The sequence below is a fragment of the Macaca thibetana genome, chromosome 9, assembly GCF_024542745.1.
Source record: "Macaca thibetana thibetana isolate TM-01 chromosome 9, ASM2454274v1, whole genome shotgun sequence".
Lineage (NCBI taxonomy): Eukaryota > Metazoa > Chordata > Mammalia > Primates > Cercopithecidae > Macaca > Macaca thibetana.
Genome location: NC_065586.1, coordinates 91011466 through 91035746, shown reverse-complemented (window position 1 = coordinate 91035746; position 24281 = coordinate 91011466). Strand labels below are relative to the sequence as shown.

At 36.4% G+C, this 24281-nt stretch overlaps 1 pseudogene; it reads left to right on the top strand.

Annotated features, from left to right (window-relative positions):
* Positions 1 to 4720: 4720 nt before the first annotated feature.
* LOC126962033 (cytochrome P450 2C20-like) overlaps positions 4721 to 24281 on the top strand; it is a 31740-nt pseudogene continuing 12179 nt past the window's right edge.

The following is a 24281-nucleotide window of genomic DNA, read 5'->3' as shown; positions in this document are numbered from 1 at the left end:
CAAAAGCAAATGCAACAATAGTTCAAGACAAATGGAATTTTGTCCAATTTTTAATGGGGCTATTTGTTTTGTCTTTTGAGTTGAGTTCCTTGTAGACTTTGGATATTAGCTTTTTTTGGATTCACAGTTTGCAAATACTTTATCCCATTCTGTAGGCTGTTAACTCTTAATTATTTATTTGCTGTGCAGAAGCTTTTTTGTTTGTCCCACTTTTCTTAAGCATTGTTTTGCAAAAATAAGAATCTAGATGTCGACCTTACACTGTTTACAAAAGTTAACTGAAATTTGTTTATAGAGATAATGTAACACACAAACTATAAAATTCCAAGAAGATGACATAAGAGAAAATCTAGATGACCTTGGCCTCGCAATGGTTTTTTAAATACAACAACAAATGCACAATACATGAAAGAAAAAACAATTATCTGGACTTCATTAAAATTAAAAACTTCTACTCTATGAAAGACACTTTTACGGGAATGAGAAGTTAAGTTCAATGAGAATAAATAATTCCAAAAAATATATCTTGTAAAATATTATTATCCAAATTATTCAAAGATGTTTTAAAGCTCAACAATAAGAAATTGGTGATTTCTTACAAAACAAAAATATGCTTACCGTATGATCCAGCTGGTGTGCTTTTGACATTTGCTAAATGAGTTGAAAAATTATGTCCACAAAAAACTTGCACATGGACATTCACGGGACCTTTATTCATTGTTGCCAAAATTGGAAGCAACCAAGATGTTCAATAGATGAATAGACAAACAAATGTGGTACATCAGTATAAGGAAATACTATTTTATTATTATTTAGTAGTAAAAAGAAATAAGCTTTTGAGGTATGACAAGATATGGAGAAATCTTATGCATATTAGTAAATGAATGATACCAACCTGAAAAGGCTACATGCTGTGTTATTCCAACTATATAATAATCTAGTAAAGGCAAAACTATGGCAACACTAAAATGTTCACTTGTTACCAAAGACTAGCAGGGAAAGGCCTAAAGAATAGGCAGAGGCCGGGTGGGGTGGCTCACTCCTGTAATCCCAGCACTTTGGGAGGCTGAGGCGGGTGGATCACGAGATCAGGAGATCGAGACCATCCTGGCGAACACGGTGAAACCCCGTCTCTACTAAAAATAACAAAAAATTAGTCAAGCGTGGTGACGGGCACCTGTAGTCCTAGCTACTTGGGAGGCTGAGGCAGGAGAACGGCGTGAACCCGGGAGGCAGAGCTTGCAGTGAGCCGAGATCACGCCGCTGCACTCCAGCCTGGGCGACAGAGCGAGACTCTGTCTCAAAAAAAAAAAAAAAAAAAAAAAAATTGGCAGAGCACTGAGATTTTTAGGCAGTGAAACGATTCTGTATGATGCTATGGTGGTGGATATATGGCATTATACACTAGTCAAAATATATAGAATGTACAACACAAAGAGTGAATCCTTTGTAAACTATGAACTTTGGTTGATGATTATATCTGATTGTTGATTTATTAACCATAATTAATTAACCTCAATAATAAGGTTGTTGATTGTGGGAGACTATGTGTTGGTGCTGGGAAGGAGTTAGTGGGAACTGTATACTTTCCACTTAGTGTTGCTGGAAACTTAAAGCCGCTGTAAAAATTAACTATATTAATTTCTTTAAAAACCCTCGAATTCACCACTCCAGCAAAGCTGAGATTAGCATCATTCTGTGACTGTAGATGGCTTAATATCGATACCCTATTGATCATTTGGAGTGAGGTGGGGATTCTGTAGGATGAGATGTGAGACATCACTGAAGCCGCAAGGAGGGAAACTTGGATTCTAATGAAAAATCTTGTATTGATGCATTAATGACACTCTAACTCACTGAGTCACCAAGTGCTAATTTCTAAACAAAACACACACACACACACAAAATTTAGATTAGTTGGTCTCAGAGACCCCTTTTGTCTCTAAATTGTCTATATTTCTTTCATTCTATTAAAGAAACTGTCAAGGCAGGAGCCTTACCTTAGCCAAAGAAAGGAGGAGCACAGCAAGGACAACTATCTCTTGAGGAATAAATTTATTGCTCTAAGCTAGTTTGGTTCTTTTAGAGTTTATAGCTACATGAGTCAGGCAGTAAATTACTGCTTCTCTTCGCCCTGGATAAAGGGCTCATGAGGACCTGGACTCATGATTTAAAGGTAATAAAACCAAACTCTTCTGACCCACATTTTACTCAACTGGTGCTGGAATTATTAACTAAATTAATGTTTGTTTTGAAAGTCACTAATTAGATCAGTCCTGAAATACTGAATTTCAGTAGTTCTTGGTAATATAGTTGAAATGAATTTTTAGGATAGAGAGAAGGCAGCAAGATGCAGCAGTTGTTGGTTCCAGCTCCAGCTTGTCCACATGTATTCTTTGTGTCCTTGGCCAAAGTACTGAATCTCCATGGCCCAGTTTCTCCTCTCTAAAGTGGGAATAATTGAAAGAATAGAAATATATGTGATCAGCGTGAAAATTCTCTGTAAATTTTTCATTATCTCTGTAAACATAATCAATAAAACGCTGTATATGTGGGTCTTAAATTTTTATTAATTAAAAAGCTGGAAATTACTGCACTAGTCAATGTAAAATCAGTATTATGATATCTTTTCAGAACATGGCTTTGCACACACACTTTGTCATTGGTGATCTAGTAACATGTATAAATCTAGTTGTATTTAGATCTTCATGACCGCTGAATATCAGTTTCCATTCAAGTCTGCACATAGTGATAGTTTTGTGCTCTGGGTCCATTCAATGATTTTTCTACCTCCCATCATCTATTGAATCCACAGCTGTTGTTCTGTGTATCACTTTCTCTTCCTTGCTGTGCATTATTGCATTCTATTATTTTTTACAATGACAGACCAAAAACAACAGAAGCAGCCATGTCTGGAGGTGACTGAGAGGTGGAGAAGCCACAGATTCTCAAGTTCTCTCCAATAAATTATCTGAAATTGACCTTTTCCTCAATAATGCTGACAACTTTCACTATATGGTGATGCAGAGGAGAGGACTCTAATTTTTATTCCTTCTTTTGAGCATCTCTGGTCCTCTTATTCTTCTAGACAAATGAGCCTCTATTTAATGTGAAGCCTGTTGCTTTCTGAAGAGAGTCAACGTGGTGTATCTTTAGAGTAACTAATATCTAGGGGTTTGTTTTGTTTTTCTAAAATTGTTCTTGAGCCAGCTCTGGTGTAAGTGATAATACACCCCAATGGGCATTAGAAGATCTCTGCTCATATGCCAGTTTTACCACCTATCAGCTGTGTGGCACTGACAGGTGTCCGGTCCTCCCAGAGTTTCTCTTTCCTCATTTGAAAAATTAAAAAATGATAATCTTTGTCTTGCAGTTCTTAACTTAATGATGAAAGGCATGTAAATTTATTAGTTAATAATTTGATTTATTAGCTAATTATTAGCTAATAATTTGGTCATTAAAGATGTATGAGTAATTTTTGCTATTTCATGTCTAAAGCGATGTATTTTTTTCTTTTTTTTCTTGTTTTTGTTTTTCTTTATTATTATTATACTTTAAGTTCTAGGGTATGTGTGCATAATGTGCAAGTTTGTTACACATGTATACTTGTGCCATGTTGGTGTGCTGCACCCATCAACTCGTCAGCACCCATCAACTCGTCATTTACATCAGGTATAACTCCCAATGCAATTCCTCCCCCCTCCCCCCTCCCCATAATAGGCCCCAGTGTGATGTTCCCCTTCCTGGTCCAAGTGATCTCATTGTTCAGTTCCCACCTATGAGTGAGAACATGGGCTGTTTGGTTTTCTGTTCTTGCGATAGTTTGCTGAGAATGATGGTTTCCAGCTACATCCATGTCCCTACAAAGGACACAAACTCATCCTTTTTTATGGCTGCATAGTATTCTATGGTGTATATGTGCCACATTTTCTTAATCCAGTCTGACACTGATGGACGTTTGGGTTGATTCCACGTCTTTGCTATTGTGAATAGTGCCACAATAAACATAACGTGTGCATGTATCTTTATAGCAGCATGATTTATAATCCTTTGAGTATATACCCATTAATGGGATGGCTGGATCATATGGTATTTCTAGTTCTAGATCCTTGAGAAATTGCCATACTGTTTTCCACAATGGTTGAACTAGTTTACAATCCCACCAACAGTGTAAAAATTGTTCCTATTTCTCCACATCCTCTCCAGCACCTGTTGTTTCCTGACTTTTTAATGATTTAGAGTGATGTATTTTTAGTCAATTATATTAAATATCTGAAAGGCTTTCATTATCAAAGTTTCCTATTATTTGAAGTAGCATTACGATACATTTTTCTTTATATGAGGCATAGAATACACTGATTTCTCTCAAAGTCATAAATTCCCAACTGGTCATTAATGTGAGAATACTGACTTTTGAGTGATTTTCTAGCATCCAGTCTAAATGACTTCAGTGTTTCTCCATCATCTTTGCACATTGAAACAACCAGGGTCTTTTATGTTTGTAATTATCACTACCTTGACTCCAATCCAATGCAATTAAACCACAGTGTCCTAGGTGGACACTGGAAAGAAAAAGACAACAAGACTAAAAAATATTTTTAATTGCTCAATGAGCCAAAGTCCATTCAGAAAATAGCATAACGTGTATCTAGGTGATTGGTCACCTTACATGTTAACGAGGCATGCCTGAATTAGCGGGGAGAGATATAAAAGGCTTGCAGTGCAAGCTGCCAGTTGTCTTAGTAAGAAGAGAAGGCTTCAATGGATCCTTTTGTGGTCCTGGTGCTCTGTGTCTCCTGTTTGCTTCTCCTTTCACTCTGGAGACAGAGTTCTGGGAGAGGGAAGCTCCCTCCTGGCCCCACTCCTCTCCCTATTATTGGAAATATCCTACAGTTAGATATTAGGAATATCAGCAAATCTTTCAGCAATGTAAGTATGCTTTATATTCCTCCAGTGACTTGAAAAGGGTAAGTTCTTTGACTTCTATTTTTAAATAAAATATATTCCTGGTACCACACTATTAAAATGGATCACTGTAAAGCAAAATACTCCCTGCAAACTTTGCTATTTCTCTTGTCTTTTCCATTCTGTCATTGTGGGAAATAGTGGGATGAGTTAATGCATTTTGTGAGTGGAGAAACATTTTGGTCAGTATACGGTAGAATCAAATCAATATAGTGGAAAAAGTTTGGAGTGATGGTTCTCTTTTTTGCTTCATACCACTTTGCTCTAATTTTTGGCTGAAGGTAAATTGTAAGGAAAGTGTATGAGTTTAAAGATGTCATCCAATAAGTCATCTATTCTATTAATCATATGTTTTATTCAGAATTGCTATGAAAATTGAAGTTCTCTGAAGAATAAATTAATGCTTAATGTGAAGGCAACAGCTATGGGTTCAGGATCAACATAAGTAGATGAAAGAAAGACATATTCAGTCAGGGACCAATTGGTGGTAACAGAGTTCTTTTGAATTCTGTATAAAGCTGCCATCTGTGGCTAAGGTTGCTGGAGGATGGAAGACATTGTTCTTCCAGCAGATGCTGAATGTCCTGTTTCTGTCTCTGTGGTGCTTACTTTTTCTGTATTGGCAGTAGCAGCAGTTAGAAACTTGACTTGGCATTAGAATCACCTGGAGTGCCTTATAAAATATGGATTACTAGTGTTCATCACAGGACTGCTGAGTCAGAATCCTTACTGTTGGAGCCTTCCAGGTGACACTAAAATTGTCAGCTGGGTATTGGTCTCAAGGTGGACACGGGGGACTGATAAATTGCTCAGGCATCAGAGTTTAAATTAGCAGAAGTTCCAGTTTGGAGCTTCTATAGACTACCTGTGGGACTCTGAAAATGAATTTGGAGTTCTCCTGACCTCCGTTTCTTTATTTATAAAACAGGGCAAATAAATGTGCTGAATGTGTTAAAGTGAGGATGAACCGTGACTTGTGTACCAATTGCCTGGGTCATTACACGGCATGTCACAGGCCATCTAAAATGGCAGCTATAACAATCACTATCACATTTATGTATAAAATTCAGAAATATCAAATCTGTGTGTAATAAATATAAACATTAAACTATACAATGATAATAGCAGTCTGAATCATACATAATATTTGAACCAAACAGCCACTTATTTTGCTGCTATTTGCATCTCCTTTCCCAGTTCTCAAAACTCTAAGGCCCTGTGTTCACTGTGTATTTTGGCCTAAAGCCCACTGTGGTTTTGCATGGATATGAAGCTCTGAAGGAAGCCCTGATTGATCATGGAGAGGAGTTTTCCGAGAGAGGTGCTTTGCCACTAATTGAAAGAAGTCAGAAAGGGCATGGTAGGTGTGCAGGTGCCTGTGTCAGCATTGGTAATTAGGGTTAGGAGGATGAAAAGCAGAGACTTGAAGGCAGAGCTTAGCCCATCTGCATGGCTGTTGAGTTTCATCTTCATCTTCTTTACCTGAGAATCCCCTCCTAGTTTCTGTTCTTTTTTTGTTAGGAATCATTTTCAGCACTGGAAAGAGATGGAAAGAGATGCGGCGTTTCTCTCTTTTGACCTTGCGAAATTTTGGGATGGGTAAGAGAAGCATTGAGGACTGCGTTCAAAAGGAAGCCCGCTGTATTGTGGAGGAGTTGAGAAAAACCAATGGTGAGTGACTCTACTCTGCATCACTGACCTTAACAGTCAGCTCTCTTTACTAAGGATGTTCTTGGTACATTTCAAGGATGGTCAGATCTTCATTGAGCATCCTGGTTGTCAGCCCCCGAGTGGTGGAGGGAGGTTTAAAGCAGAGAGAAAAGGGAGCTTGTGTGTGTCTTTGTGGGTGTACAGGCATGATAATGCACACAGTGTGTGTATAAAAGGTCATTTAATCCTGTTTTCTCCTCAATTTTGTTTCCTTGTTTTCAAATTAGAAATCATAAATGCAGGTCTTCAGTTCATTTTTGAAAAGCATTAAACAGCAATGTTTCCCCTATAGCATAAACCTGGGTTCCAGCTTTCAGAACATTTCACCAGAAAATACTTGGCTAGTGAACATGGTGGGAATTACCCCATCACACCCTTATGGAACGTGAACCAAGTGACATGTGCTTTCATTTAACTGAACTTTATTCATATGGTCAAACTCACTGACATGTCTGGGGATTTCTCCCAGGTCCATGCCTATAGTTTTGGCCAGTGGTGATACTATGTATGGTTTTACCTGTTTAATTGTATCTCAGTGCAGTTCTCAGTTGTTATTTCTCAGGAAATACGGTATTATTTGGAAAATATCAGGATTAATTATTTTTTATTAACCATTACTTATTATAGCAATTTATAAATTTTGAGTAAGCATATGCTATGGTATGTTTCAGCAAAATATATAAATACCAATTTATAAATGATCTGTTTAACTATTGTGAATAACTCTTTATTCTGTTTTTCTTAAATGTAATTAGGCTCTGCTTTCAGTTTTGCTTATCTTTTCCTCTTGTTTATTGGATTTTAGCTTGGACATTTATGGTAATTCCTTTCTTCCCCGTGCCAACTCTACTTACCTATGAAGGGCTTGTCACAGTGAATCTGAATATCAGCTAGGATTCCAAATTAACTTTTAAAAAATTCTCTCTTCTAAGCGCAGTGAATGGAAAGACTGAAAATCAAATTTTACCTCAGTAAACACATAAACACATGCACACATACAATCCTCAAGGCTTCTGAAATTACCCTCCATGCCCTCAGCTACAATAAAACTTTTTCTGAAAGCTTAGAACACTGTTATGTTTACAGGAACCCAGCTTGAAAGCAGCTAACTCAACAGGTTTCCTGTTGTTTAATGTCCTTCCATTTATTTAGAACACTTTCAATTTACTTCACCTTATTTAGGATATATAGATGTGAATTTGGGAACTCCTTACATATAAAGTTTATTCATCACTTGATTACAACAATTTCACTTAGAGAACCCCCCCTACTAAAAAAGAAAACCTTTCTTATAATTTATTTACCCATAAAATGATATACTTACTCTAACATATGGTGAAAATTTAAAAATTTATTAAAACATGCTTATCTTGATGGCTATATGGAACAATGTCCCAGAATCTTCAAGAGTGGTTTTGTCCAAATGAATTAAATTTGGAGCATGACTGGGAATAATAAACAATAGTTCCTAAGAAATGAAATTCATTGTTTTAAACATTGAAATAAGAAATAAAAAGTCTCCATTATCAATTTACTTTTACTTTTTGTTTGCCTTACTGGGATTTATATTGAAATAAAAAGTTTTCATTTTATTTTTTGGATAAGAAAATCACTTTCATGTTTATAGTTCATTTATATTAGTTTTTCTTCTCGAATAACATGGACATATTCTGCTTTTTACATTTTTTTTTCTTTAACCACGTGAATTCACCCACAGTCTCTCTAACTTTAGTTCCTCTTTACTAATGTAACACAATTCTTTTAGCTATTTATTATGTATAAAAAGTTTCTAGGTCCTCAACTTTTCTCTCCCTTTGTGCTTTATTGTCCACAGGCTTTCCAGACAGATGTGATTCTGCTTGAAAAACGCAATTAGAGTTTTTAGAACGTCTTCTTTTAATTCCAAAATAGCAGACACCTTGGGTTATAAGGGTTTAAATAAAGGCAGTGGGTGTGAATTGCCACATATGAAATGCCAGTCTTTAACGATCTAGGTTGTTATGCTCCACTCAGATTTCAGGTAAAACTGATGCGCTGATTTCACACATGCTGATTTTTATTTTTGGGGTGCAAGAGGAATTTGTCAGGAATTGCTTACAATTTCTAAATTTCCTTTACATCTTAACAAATGCATATTTTAAAATTATTTATATTTTAATTGAATTTTAAAGTTGTTTCCAATCCTTTAGCCTCACCCTGTGATCCCACTTTCATCCTGGGCTGTGCTCCCTGCAATGTGATCTGCTCCATCGTTTTCCAAAATCGATTTCAGTATGAAGATAAGAATTTTCTTACCTTAATGGAAAGATTCAACGAGAACTTCAGGATTGCAAGCACCCCATGGATCCAGGTGAGGCCAGGATTTTATCTTCCCAAAAAATCACTGTCTTTTCTTTTAAGTCCAAAATTCTGTGTGAACTAATCCTTGAAGTGCATGTTTGAACGCCACAGTCCTCAAGTAAACATCTGGGAAAGATGACTGAGCCTTTCATTTTACACAAAGAAACTTAATGCCTGAATATTGGCCTGGCTTTCAAGTCTGTTAGCTTCCTGACTCGTGGCTTTCCTACTAAACCCCAAAGCCGTGTTTCTGTACTTTGATGACCACCCAAAAACATGCCCATGTCATTCCATGGACATCTGGGCCTTTTCTGAAGGCTTCCATTACTCACTAGTTTCGTCCTCCAGTTCACACTTAGAGACCTCTTCACCATACTACTTGGCAGAAATATCCTAATTTGGGAAGGGAATATCTCCTTCAAGAAGAAAGAATAAGCCAGGCGCGGTGGCTCACGCCTGTAATCCCAGCATTTTGGGAGGCCGAGGCAGGCGGATCGCGAGGTCAGGAAATCGAGACCATCCTGGCTAACAAGGTGAAACCCCGTTTCTACTAAAAATACAAAAATTAGCCGGGCGCAGTGGCGGGCGCCTGTCGTGCTAACTACTCAGGAGGAGGCTGAGGCAGGAGAATGGTGTGAGCCCAGGAGGGAGAGCTTGCAGTGAGCCGAGATTGCACCACTGCACTCCAGCCTGGGCAACAGAGCGAGACTCTGTCTCAAGAAAAAAAAAAAAATATATAAAATATATATATATATATATATGTGTGTGTGTGTGTGTGTGTGTGTGTGTGTGTGTGTATGTATGTGTGTATATATGTGTGTGTGTATATATATATGTGTGTGTGTGTGTGTGTGTGTATATATATATATAGATAGATATAGGTGACCCTAGAAGCTACCAGAAAACACGGAGTAGGGCAGGGGTGTTTGGTGCTCCATTTGGGATCCTGGCTGATGAGGTAACTGGATTAGGAATGACAAAATAATTGGCTTTATAGTGTATGAACCAGAAACAAACATCCCAATTTTACCCTGTGCTGAGCTAGCATGCCCTAGGCTCTGCCTGAATAATAGTTGTGTGATCCTACGGAAGTCACTTAACTGCTTAGGTGTACAGTTGGGATTCAAGGTATCTTTGAGCGCCTCCAATTTCTAAAATACTTGTTCCATTTTTGAGGCTGCTATGTAGAAATGAAAATAGCAGGGACTATCTTTGTGCTCCAGTCACGTTGACCAAACTCCCTTACATTGGTGTCATCTACAAAATGTGAATCATAGTACTTTATACCGTCTTATATTTCAAGGTTGTAGGCAAGAATTGTTGTAAAAATGAGAAAATTGACATAAAGATACTTTTATTCAATAAAAATAATGTATTATATAGAAAATAACTCTCATTTTCTATTCTCTGGTCAGAATTTTCTCCCTCAAATCTTTCTGTGAGTAGAGAGAACTGCTGTACATTCACAATAAAAATTTACCCATTAAGATCTATACCATATATTATTTATATTTATAGCTATAATTTCTAATCAGGACTTGGTATATGGTACATATGTCTTTATGATGTGTTTATATTTAATAATTTTTTTTTTTTAGGTTTGCAATATTTTTCCTTTTCTCATCGATTACTTCCCAGGGACTCACAACAAATTCCTTAAAAATGGTGCTTTTACAAAAAGTTATATTTTGGAGAAAGTAAAAGAACACCAAGAATCACTGGACATTAACAATCCTCGGGACTTTATTGATTGCTTCCTGATTAAAATGGAGCAGGTAAGATGTTTGCAACAGATCAGCATTTTGATTTCTTTTCCATTTCGTGCTTTATTAAATCCTTCTCTAATTATTAGGAATGTTTAAATGGTCAGACCCATAATGCTTGATTAGCATTTTAAGAATATATAGTATTTATGTGTCTGCAGTAAACATCATGGAAAACATAAGATTATCAAATGGCTAGAATACATTGACATTCTTCTTCAAATAAAAATAATCTACCAGAGGAGAATAGAATGGACACTGCAGCCAAAGGGAAGCAATTACAAATGAGGTAGCAAATATAAAATATTACCATAAATTGAATATGGGCATTATCATTACACATAATGTATGTGAGAATGGAAAAGAATGGCTTAACCAAGGTGGACTTCCTGAATGTCCCATAGATTGAAATATACCTTAAATTATTCACAGTAAGGAACAGGGGAGAGGTTTCAGATGGGTTGAGTAGTTTGTGGAGAGGTAGATGGTAAGAAAGAGTAGGTGGATGGAACAGAGAAACCTGAATTTGGTGCAACCTGAAGTGAATTTGCACCAATAAGGAGTTAGAGGTTGGTGTCTCTCAGGTAACCTGTAAGCATGAATCCTGTTGTCACTGCGCTGTTTATTGAACAAACTCTTTTTGTTCCTACTGAATTGTCTTGGCAATCTTACCAAACACCAATTGATTATAAAGGGGAAAGTTTGTTTGTGGGCTCCCAATTCTTCCCAAATGATCTATTTCTGTCCTTATGCCGGTAATACATCATTTTGAAATCTTAATTACTATAGCTGAATTACTATACTGAATTACTATAGATAAATTACTATAGCTACATCTTAAATGCAATAGTTTGATACCATAGTATCAAGTTTTAAAATCAAGAAATGAGAGTCCTCAAAGTTTGTTCTTTTATTTTTTTTATTTTTATTTGTATTTTTACTTTTCTTTTGAGATGGAGTCTCGCTCTATTGCCAGCCTGGAGTGCAGTGGCATAATCCTGGCTCATTGCAACTTCTGACTCCCAGGTTCAAGTGCTTTTCCTGCCTCAGCCTCCCGAGTAGCTGGGACTACAGATGCACACCACCACGCCCAGCTAATATTTGTATTTTTAGTAGAAACAGGATTTCACCACGTTGGCCAGGATGGTCTCGATCTCTTGACCTTGTAATTGGCCTGCCTCTGCCTCCCAGAGTGCTGGGATTACAGGCATGTGCCACCACACCCGGCCAAGTTTGTTCTTCTGAAGACTATTTGGTTTATTTCGGGTTCGTTGAGTCTCCACATGAATTTTAAGATAAGCTTGTTCATTTCCCCAAAGAATTCAGTTGGGATTTTGACAAGAATTGCATTAAATCTGTAGATTGATTCAATGAATTATGACATTTAAAGATTGAGGTGGAAATCACAATCCATACATTATCCAATTTAAAGTGTATACTTTATTGGTATTTAATGTAATCACAATGTTGTGCAATTAACAGCTCTCTTTACTTTCAAAACTTATCACTCCATAAAAATATACTATAGTCATTAAATGATCACATCTCATTCCCACCTCATCATGTAGTAAATAGTAATCTGCTTTCTGTCTCTATGGATTTCCCTATTGCTAGCATATGTGACCTTTGTTTCTGACTTCTTTCACTTACCATAATGACATGGAGGCTCCAAAAAGTTGTAGCATGTGTCAGCATTTTTGGTTTTTTGTGGCTAATATTCCATTATACATGTAGACATAACAATTTGTTTATTATTCATCTGTTGGTGTATATTTGTGTTATTTTCATCTTATGGCTTTTATAAATAATGCTGCTATGTATATTTGTTATAAGTTTCTTCATGGACATACTTTCATTTTCCTTGGGTATAGTCCTAGGAGTGTTAATTCTGGGTCATGTGGTAATTTTATGTCTAATTTTTTGAGAAGCAATTAACATTTGTAAACCGAATGCACCATTTTACAATTCCACTGGCAATATTTGAGGGTTCCTATTTTTCCATCTGTTAATATTTTTTAATTTTACAGTATTTTGTGTCAGTGAAAAGTGGAATTTCATTGTGATTTTGACTTATATATACTTAATGACCAATGAAAAATGAACATCTTTTCATATATTTTTTCCTATTTTCATATGTTCTTTATAGAAATGTTATTCAAATCCTTTGTGCGTTCTTTAATTGAGTTGCTTATCATTTTATTGTTGAACTGTAAGAATTATTTGTGCATTCTGAACATTAAATCCCTATGTATGTATGATAAGAAAAATAGTTTCTTCCATTCTGTAGGTTGTGATTTCACATTCTTAATTATGTTCTTTGATGTACAAACATTTTAGTTTTATTATTTTATTTATTTTGTTTGTTTCCTTTTTTCTCTATTTTTTGATTTGATGTACAAAAGCATTTTACTTTTCTAAAGTCCAGTTTATCTATTTAATCTTTCGTTGCTTTAGTGTCAAATCTATGAATTCATTGCCAAATCTGAAGGCATTAATATTTACCCCTATGTTTTATTCTAAGAATTTTATAGTTTTAACTCATATTTGAGTTTTTCATCCACTTTCAGTTATATTTTGCATATGGAATGAAGTAGGAGTCTAACTTCATTCTTTTGCATTTGGTTATCAAATTGTTGCAGCACTGTTTGTTGAAGAAACTCTTCCTTTAGACTGAATGGTCTTGGGATGCTTGTTGAAAATGAACTGGCTATTGATGTTTACAGTTATGTTTGGGATTTAAATTTTATTCCATTGTTCTTCTCTTTCCTTGTGCCAGTACCACACTATTTTCATTTTTACATTTATGTTTGGGATTTTACCTTTTAGATGTTTACATTTATGTTGGGATTTAAATTTTATTCCATTAATCTTGTCTTTCCTTATGCCAGTACCACACTGCTTTCACTAATATAGCTTTGTTTCGAAGTTTTCAAGTTGGAAATTCATTCCATTCCCTGTAGTTGCATATAAATTCTGGATTGATTTTCCCATTTCTGCAAAACAGGCCATTAGAATTTTAATAGTGATTACACTGAATCTTTACAGTGTAAAGATTCTTTGGGGAGCATTGCCATCTTAACAATCTTATGTCTTTCAACCCTAGAGTATGAGTTTTTTTATTATTTAGATATTTTTATATTGTTTTAGGCAACGTTTGATTATTTTCAGTGTGAGAATCTTTCACCTCCTTGTTTATAGATTTTTAGAGCTTTCATTCCTTTGCATGCTATTGCAAATGTAATTATTTCCTTGATTTCATTTTCAGATTGTTCATTGCTGGGGCACAGCTGAGTTTTGCATTGATCTTATACTCTGAGATTTTGCCTAAAACATTTATGATATGGTTTGTCTGTGTCCCCACCCAAATCTCATCTTGAATTATAGTTCCCATATTCCCCGCATGTGGTGGGAGGGACCTGGAAGGAGGTAACTGAATCATGGGAGCAGTTTCCCCCATGATATTTCCATGATAGTGAGTAAGTTCTCTTGAGATCTCATGGTGTTATAAGGGGTTTCCCCCTTTGCTCAGCTCTCATTCTTCTCCTTCCTGCTGCCTTGGGAAGAAGGACATAAACATATCCTCTTGCTTTCCCTTCCACCATGACTGTAAGTTTCCTGAGGCCTCCCTAGCCAATTAAACCTCTTTTCTTTATAAATTACCAAGTCTCAGATATGTTTTTATTAGCAGCATGAGAATGGACTAATATAACTTATTAGCTCTAGTTTTTTTGTGTGAATTGTATGGACTTATCTTTATATAGAATCCTGTTATCTTTAAATAGAAATAGTTTTACATCTTCCTTTGTTATCTAAATGCCTTTTATATCTTTTGGTTGCCTAATTGTTCTGGTTTGGACTTTAAGTACTACGCTGAATAGTAGTGGTGAAAGTGTATACATTTTTTTTTTCCTCCCTGATTTTAGGGCATAAGCTTTTAGACTTTCACAATTTAGTATGAAGTACCTTTGGAGTTTTTATAAATATATTTTATTATGATAATGAATTTTCCTTGTGTTCATAGTTTTTGGGTGATTTTACCCTGAAGAGTATTGAATTTTGTCCTATGCTTTTTCTGCTTCTCTTGAGATAATCATATTGTTTCTTTCCTTTCATGCTAATAATGTGATGTATTAAAGTGATTGATTTTCTTGTTGAACCACTCTTGCATTTCTGGTATAGATTCTACGTTGTCGCCGGGAGCGGTGGCTCACGCCTGTAATCCCAGCGCTTTGGGAGGCCGAGGTGGGCGGATCACAAGGTCAGGAGATCGAGACCACGGTGAAACCCCGTCTCTACTAAAAATACAAAAAATTAGCCGGGCGCGGTTGTGGGCGCCTGTAGTCCCAGCTACTCGGGAGGCTGAGGCAGGAGAATGGCGTGAACCCGGGAGGCGGAGCTTGCAGTGAGCCGAGATCGCGCCACTGCACTCCAGCCTGGGCGACAGAGCGAGACTCCGTCTCAAAAAAAAAAAAAAAAAAAAAAAAAAAAAAAAAGATTCTACGTTGTCATGATGTATAAGCCTTAAACATTTTTGAAAAGTGTGTCAAAATATGCATAACATACAAGTTGCTATATCAGACATTTTAAATGCATAATTTAGGGACATTAAGTACATTCACATTGTTTTACAACCATCACCTCTATTTCCAGAATTACTTCATCTTGCAAAATAGAAACTCTATACCCAATGTACAATTTCTCCCTCCTCCCAGCCCCTAGCAACCATTCTAACAAACCAAAACATCCTGTTTTCTGTGTCTATGAATTTAACTGTTTTAGGTACTTCATAAAAATCAAATCATACGATATTTGTCTTTTGTGACTGGACTTTTTCACATAGCATGATAACTGCATAGTTCATTCATGCTACCACTCTACCATAAAAAGAATAAAATAATGTCTTTTGTGGCAACTTGGATGGAATTGGAGGCTGTTATACCAAGTGAAGTAACTCAAGAATGAAAAATCAAATACTGCATGTTCTCACTTATAATATGTCTTATTTTTTCATTCACTCTTAAGTTAATGGGCACTTAAATTTACTCCATATCTTTGCAATTGTAAATTGTGTTGCAATAAACAGGCATGTGCAGGTGTCTTTTTGATATAATGACTTCTTTTCCTTTGGGTAGATAACCAAGAGTGGGGTTCCTGGATTGAATAATAGATCTACTTTTGGTTGTCTGAGAAATTTCTATACTGTTTTCCATAGAGGTTATACTATTTTACATTCCCACCAGCAGTGTATAAGTGTTCCTTTTCTCTGTACCCACACCAACGTCTATTGTTTTTTTGACTTTTTAATAATGGTCATTCTGACTAGGGTAAATGTGGTGCCTCATTGTCATTTTGATTTGCATTTCCCTGGTTACTGGTGATGTTGAACTTCAAAAAAATTAATATGTTTGTTTGCCATTTGTATATCTTCTATTGAGAAATATCTGTTCATGCCATTTGCCCAGTTTTTTTTTTCTTTCTTTCTTTTTTTTTTTTTTTTTCCTGAGACAGTGTATATTCTGTTGCCCAGGCTGAAGTACAGTGGTTTGCTCACAGCTCACTGCAGCCTCAATCTTTGGGGCTCAAATGATCCTTCCACTCCCTCAGCTTCCTGAGCAGCTCAGACTACAGCCATGTGCCACTATGTCCCACTAAATTTTTTCTTTTTTCTTTTTGTAGATATAAAGGTTCACCATATTGCCCAGGCTGGTCTCGAACTCCTGGGCTCACGTGCTCCTTCTGCCTTGGCATCCCAACATTCTGGGATGATAGGAGTGAGCTGCTGTGACTTGCCTGTCTACTTTTTCTTGGGATTATTTGTTTTTTTTTCTTGTTGATTTGTTTGAGTTCCTTGTAGATTTTGGATATTAGATTTTTGTTGGAGGTATAGTTTGCAGATATTTTTTTTTATTCTACAAGTTGTCTAGTTATTCTGCTCATAGTTGCTTTTGCTGTGTGGAAGTTCTTTTAGTTAATTAAGTCCCATTGTCAATTGTTGTTATTGTTGAAATTGCTTAAATTATTAGCCTAGGCCAATGTCTGGAAGAGTTTTTCATAGGTTTTCATCCAGAATTTTTATGGTCTCAAGTCTTAGATTTGAGATTTTAATCCATCTTGAGTTAATTTTTGTTTATGGTAAGAGATAGGCATTCGATTTCATTCTTCTACATGTTCCCCTGGGTAACAGAAGCCAACTACAAATCTCATAGCTACCACTGATGCTGGCTGTCTTTTGCAAGTACCGCCTACTGGCCAGAGGCCAATACACACAGCCCATTACAACATCTGCTGACACAATAGCACAGCTTTTGGGAAGGAAAAATATTTTGTGTGACCTAACACACATTATTCACATATAACACCATTATTCACATCACCCCAGCTGGACAGGAAGTCTTGAGCCTGTTCACATGCCTAGTACATTACTACTACAGCTGACATATGAGAAAACCACCACACTAAGGCTATTTATTACCAAGGAAACCTCACAGAGTGTCTATTAGTCCTCTGCCAACCTCATCAGAGGTTGTGCTTGCACCTGCTGCTAGGGGACCAGGGGACAGGTCAGCTTGGTCCTGCTCTGCCCAACATTGCTCTTCTCTGGAGCTAAGAACAGAGCCAAGCCACTGCACATCCCACAGATCTGTCCACAGCTTGAGGCATCAGAGTGCTTCTCCAGTTGGCTGACAACAGATGTCAGTGACCGATTCTCTGCAGAAAGGAGAACCAAAATTACAGGTGAATAATCATAGCCCAGATGGAGTAAGGGGAGAGTAATGGAACCTAGCAGAGAGATCATTGGAAGGATCTACAACATACACAAAGAGAAAGTAATAAGAAGCTGGCGGATATCAAACTGTGAGAGGATTTGTAATCCATAGAAGTGTAAATAAGAAATAATAAGGATTATAAAAGATTACTATAAACAATTGTACACCAATAAATTAGATGACCTAAATAAAGAGAGGCTTTAGTGGTAATGTCCCTGCTCTCATTTTTGAGTTTAGTTATTGGTGTCTTCTCTTTTTCTTTTTATTTGGTCTGTCTTGCTAGACATTTGTCAATTTTGTTGATCTTTTCAGAGAACCAATATTTGGTGTCATTGTTTGTTGTATTGCCAGAATCTATTGGACTTAATTATCTTTTTTCATTTATCTCTGCTTCCATTTATTGTCTTTGAGTTTAGTTTGATATTCTTTTGCTAGTTCCTAGGTTGTAATGTTGATTCAAGCACTTGTTTCTTTTTAAATGTAGATGTCTACTGCTGTAAATTTTCTTCCAAGAACTTCTTTTGTTGTGTATCATTATTTTGATAATTTAGTGTTTATTTTCATTTATCTCTCAATATTTTCTAATTTCCCTAATAATTTTTTTTCTTTAACACACTGGTTGTTAAACACCATGTTGTTTGATATTTAATTTTCTTCCTGTTACTGATTTCTAAGTCCATTATGTTGTGGCTTGAGAAGATATTTTGTATGATTTTGGTCTTAAAAATTATTCAAAAGTGTTTATTCTCTACCTGGAGAAAGTTGCACTTGAGAAGTTTCCCATTAATCTTTTGTCTAGATGTTTTATTAGTGAAAATTTGGTACTGAAATTTCTCACTATTTTTGTGTGAAATCTATTTGTCCCTTCAATGCTGCCAAATTTTGTGTCACATATTTTGGACGTGTATTGATTGGTGCACACACATTAATAATTTTATATCTTTGTGATGAATTCATCCTTGATTCCAACAGAAAATACCTTTATTTGCTTATCTTAAGAATTTTAGCATAAAATCTTTTTGTGGTATTAATATAGCCATTCTATCTTGCTTCAGCCAAAATTTGCATGGAAAATAGTTTTCTATTTTTTGCTTTCAGGATTATTGTTTCTTTTGGTATAAGGTGAGCCTCTTATAGACAGCATATAACTTTCTATTAAAGAGCCCATTCCTTCCAGACCTGTATTTTAAATGGCAAATTCAGTCATGCTATGTGCCCTTAGTATTTCCATTTACAATGAAAGTGATAAGCTACATCAAAGGACTTATTTCTGCTATAATGCTATTTTAAATTTGTTTTGTATCTTTATTTTTCCCTCAATTTCCACAATATTGCCCTATTTTTGTCTGATCATTTTTTATCTACTGAAAGTTTTGATTCCTTCTTGACTTCTTTCCTGGTATATTTTGTTTCTTTTGTAGTAGTTTCCCTGAAAATTTCTGTTATATCATTCCTTGTACATCATTTTCTTCAGCTCTCTGAGGAAATGTTAGATATTTAAAGGTTTTTTTAGTAAGTCCAATGTCTGGGCTTCCTCTGGGATGGTTTCTGTCAAATTCCTTTTTTAGTTGCTAATGCACTATATTACTTGATTCTTTATATGCTACGTAATTTTTGTTGAGAAGTAGACATTTCACATATTGTAAGGCATTAAACCTGAAAATAAGATGTTTTCATCGTCTAGCCATTGCTGATGTTGCTTGATGAATGCTTCAGTCATCAATTTGTTTAGTGACTTTTCCAAAATATTATTGCAAAGACTGTATTTTTTGTCTTATGTGATCACTTAAGTCATTGTACTGTTATTTCTACAGTCAGGTAATGATCTGACAAAGGTTTTCTTAAGTCCCTGGATTAAGCATCAAAAGGACAAAAAATAAAAGAGAAAAGTTTTTTCTCTTTAATTCATCACATGTAATGTCACTGGGGAAGTCGCTTGAGCCCGTGGGGATTGAAACATTGGCCAGCCTCTGTACTATTTCATCAACAATCAAACGATACAACCCCGATTTTTGAAGGAAAATGTTTCTGTTGTCCAGTTTGGAACCAAGAAACTGCACCGGCCACACAGTACACTGTTCCCCAAATTGCCATGTAACAGCTATAAGGGATGTTAGCCTCTATGAAAGATGCCAAATTTACTGAAACTTACCAGTTGCTTTCTTTATCCCTTACTTCCCTGGGTGCTACAATTGTTTGACTAGGCTTTAGAGTCCCAAAATAATTTCTTCAGACAGATTATGCAGGGTCAATGGTTGCTTTAGTGCAGCCATTGATTCCTGAACTTCCCAGTAATTGTGACATTACCCCAGTAATGCCACCATAAGAATATTAGCATTTCAATCTATGAAATAAATATCCTTCCATGTATTTAGATTTTCTTAATTTCTTCAAACATTGTTTTGTATAGTCTAGCTTAATTATTATAGGCTATGTGCATATTACCTGAAAATCTCCAAATTCACTTCAACAGAATTGACATATTAATATTAGTTTATGAGCATAATGCTTTTCTTACTAACAGTAATTTTTTTGAGACACAATCTGGCTCTGTTGCCAGGCTGGAGTGCAGTGGTATGATCTTGGTTCCCTGCAGCTTCTGCCTCTTGGGTTCAAGTGATTACCCTTCCTCAGCCTCCTGAGTAGCTGGGATTACAGGTGCCTGCCACCATGCCTGGGTATTTAAAAAAAAATGTAGAAATGGGGTTTCACCATATTGGCCAGGCTGATCTTGAACTCCTGACCTTGAGTGATCCACCTGCCTCAGCCTCCTAAAATGCTGTGATTACAGGCGTGAGCCACTGTGCCTGGCTGTGACTTAAAAGTAACTTTACCTTCATGAGTTTAGAAAACCATGAAGCTGTTGGTACCAAGGGAGATGACTATCTTTGTCTAGCAAGTATAGGTTTTGAGAGTATTTGTTTTATCTTAATGGTGTTTATTACATAATATTAGACATGTCACATGTCACCTGTAGATTATAAAAATATTATCAAAGTAAGGCTGGCCTAGGGATTGGTTAGAAAGTAATATATTGGTATATTTATGATTCCCTGTACTCAATATTAAAGACTGCCTCTTTATTGTCAATTCTGTGTCATATCATCTCAGTCCTAAAAGAAACTACTTATCTTTGCCAATTACTTTCTCTATCTTGACTTTCAACTAATGAGCACTTCATTCAGTTAGTCCCTTAGCCTTGGCATCTATCTGCATTATCCCTACTGTTTTCTTCTTTACCCTTTATGGGCAGGTGGTGCCTCAAATCTCTGTCTTAATGATTGCCATTTCTCTTCACTTTTTATATTCCTATTCGTTTCTGAACTTGTTCCCTAGAAAAAGTTGCAGGTTGCCTCCTATCTGGATTATAATTTTGCTGTCCTAATCTTGTCTTTGTGAATTGTGTCCCTTTCACTATATTTCATTCTAGGTTTTGTCATCACATTAGTGTTTACACACAATTTTAGCTTCATAATGAGTCTCTAGGCAATATTGAGCCTATGTAAATTTTTGACAGAAGAAGACAATTGCAAACTCATGATTCAGGCTTGTAACACCTTCCATGATATGGACCTAAATTACCTATTTCTATTAACTAAAATTATATTCATTTACTAATAAGAAAAAATAGTAAATAATGGCTTAACTAAACAGTGGATTTCTTTATCTCAAATACAAATAGTTTTATGGTGGGTCAAACTAGAAATAATATGGTATTCCTGAAGCATCATAGAGCCAAGTGTTTTAGATTATTTTCACCATATTTAGTATTGAAGCTGTATTAACCCATTCTTGCATTGCTATAAAGAAATATCCGATACTGGATCATTTATAAAGAGAAGAGTTTTAACAGACTTATGGTTTCATAGATTGTACAGGAAGCATGGCAGCATCTGCTTGGCTTCTGGGGAGGCCTCAGGAAGCTTACAATTATGGCAGAAGGTGAAGGGGAAGCAGACATGTCTTACATAGCTGGAACAGAGAGAAAAAGGGGAGGTGCCACACAGTTTTAAACAACCAGATCTTATGTCAACTCACTCACTATTGTGACATAGTACCAAGCAAGAAATCTGCCTCCATGATCCAATCACTTCCCACCAGGTCCTACCTTCAACACTGGGGATTACAATTCAACATGACATTTGGGTAGGAACGCAGATCCAAATCATATAAGAAGCCTTCATTTTTATGATTTAAGTAGTCATGTCCCAAGATGATGTTTATCCTAACACCTCCTTCACATCTGTCTCTTGAGTAAGAAGGAGTAAATAGAAGACTCATACTATGGTTTGAATGTATCCCCTCAAGTTCATGTGTAAAAACTGAATGCCAGTTTATTAGGTGGAGCCTAATAAAATTGTTTGGCCTTCTCTGGCTCACTCACTTACCCTTCCGTGCCTTTCTACCTTTTGCCATGTAATGACACAGCATGAAGGCCATTGCCAGAGGCCAGTGCAATGCTCCTGACCTTCCCAGGCTTCAGAACCATGAGAAACAAATTTATTTTCTTTATAAAGTTCCTAGTCTGTAATATTCTGTTATATAACACAAATTGTACAAAGACAGTGCACCAAAATGCTTCTGCATATATATATTTGGAAAAATAATATGATGTGTGGCTAACCTAAGCAGCAAAGAGTTTCATGAATGGAATTCATGGGCAAGCTGGGAAAACAGGGCAGGAAATGAAGTTTGGGTCAACTGATACACTGTTTCTGCCATACCATATACCATACCATACCATACCATACCATACCATACCATACCATACCATACCATACATACCATACCATTGTTTTGTCTAATACTGTACTCTCCAGTCTCTTTTTTTGTCTAATTTTATGACATGAGTTTCAAAAAATCCAGTGTAATTAAATATGCTGGCACATAATTTGTCAGATAATTGCATGAAATTATTTCTAGGAAAAGGACAACCAACAGTCTGAATTCACTGTTGAAAACTTGGTTAGCACTGTATTTGACCTGTTTGTTGCTGGAACACACACAACAAGCACCACTCTGAGATATGGACTCCTGCTCCTGCTGAAGCACCCAGAGGTCACAGGTAGGACCACAGATGATGAACAAAGTGAGTTTCAGAACAATGCTGAGAAGATGGTGCCAGTGTCCTCCACCCTGTTTCTCTTAAAGAAGCTTCATTTTTTAAACTTCTCTGTCACTAGCTGTAATCAGTCTAAATTTAATGACATGATTAAGAAAGACATCTTTGCACAATGGAGGAGGAGACTGAGAGCAGTAAAATAGTGTGGCAGTAGCAAAAGCAATAGAGCTCTGGTGGTGTCAGGATTTCAGTGGAGGTAATTAGTGGTAAGCAGAGCCAGCATAAATTGTCCTGAGACTGAACGTTGGTTTTATTACAGAAGTCCACTTTGAACAGTTGGTACATTATTGAAGATATCCTTTTCTCATTCTTTTTTTTTTTTTAATTCCATGCTCTAATGCTAGGGTAGGAAAATGAAAACTCTCTTTCCTGAAGCAAAAGTGGAAATCCTATCATTTTAGTGAGACTTCCTGAGGTAAATTTCAGTCTAGGAAGTAATCTAAAAAGTTAGACTAATAAAAAAGGTGTTTTGGGCCGGGTGCAGTGGCTCACACTTGTAATCCCAGCACTTTGGGAGGCTGAGGTGAGCGGATCGCTTGAGGTTGGGAGTTTGAGACCAGAAACCCCGTCTCTACTAAAAATACAAAATTAGCTGGGCATGGTGGTGCATGTCTGTAATCCCAGCTATTCGGGACACTGAGATAGGGGAATCACTTGAACCCGGGAGGCGGAGGTTGCGGTGAGCCAAGATTGTGCCATTGCACTCCAACCTGGGCAACAAGAGCGAAACTCCATCTCAAAAAATAAAATAAAATAAAATAAAAAATAAAAAAAATAAAAAAAAGGAAAGGTGTTTTCATTTAGGCAGAGGATGCACTTAAGGAATTTTATTATTCCAGAAGTATGTTTCATAAAACTGGTGTTTGCCAAAATAGGAATTTTTTGAAGGAGAGTTAATAATTTTATCTTTTGCAAGCAACTTTTATTTAGAATTTACCTCTAGAGTAAATTCCACCTTTCTTTAGAATTTATATTTAAAGAGTTTCGGTTTTGCAGCAGATAACATACTTTTTGTCCCTGTGTCAGGATGTCACTGAAATTTCAATAACCTAATTAGAAATCAGAATTAGCCTTTTAATAAAAAGTGAGAAGAACAGGCAACAGCCAACTAGTCTTTGACAAATTTCTGAAACACAGCGAGCAGTTAGAGGGGTGATAATGAACTCAGCACAGAGGATGAAGTTGTAACTTAACTTCAATATCAGAAGTTAACTGATAAATGTTAGAAGAGGACAATTTATCACAAGGAAACACTAATCTGTATCACTACAATACCATAGGGTTCAGTATAAGAGGTATCGAGGGTCAGAAAAGGTAGGGAATGAGGTTGAAAAAGGAGGCTCTCTCACCCAGGTTTCCTCCACAGCTCCTTTTTTCAGGTAACTGATGTTCCCCCACAGGAAAAGGGAGGCTCATTCTCTAGAGTAACTGAGCCTAATAAGCTCTGTACTCAGGGACGCTAGGCAGCGACAGGAAAGTGTGAGGTGTAGGGCTCAAAAGAAAGGTACAGAAAGGGTTTCCTCCTTGAATTCAGGGACTCAAATTGTTCACCCTCTTCCTTCTTGAAATTTATCAGCCAGATGTATTCTTCAGAGAGGAAACAACTCTCCAAAT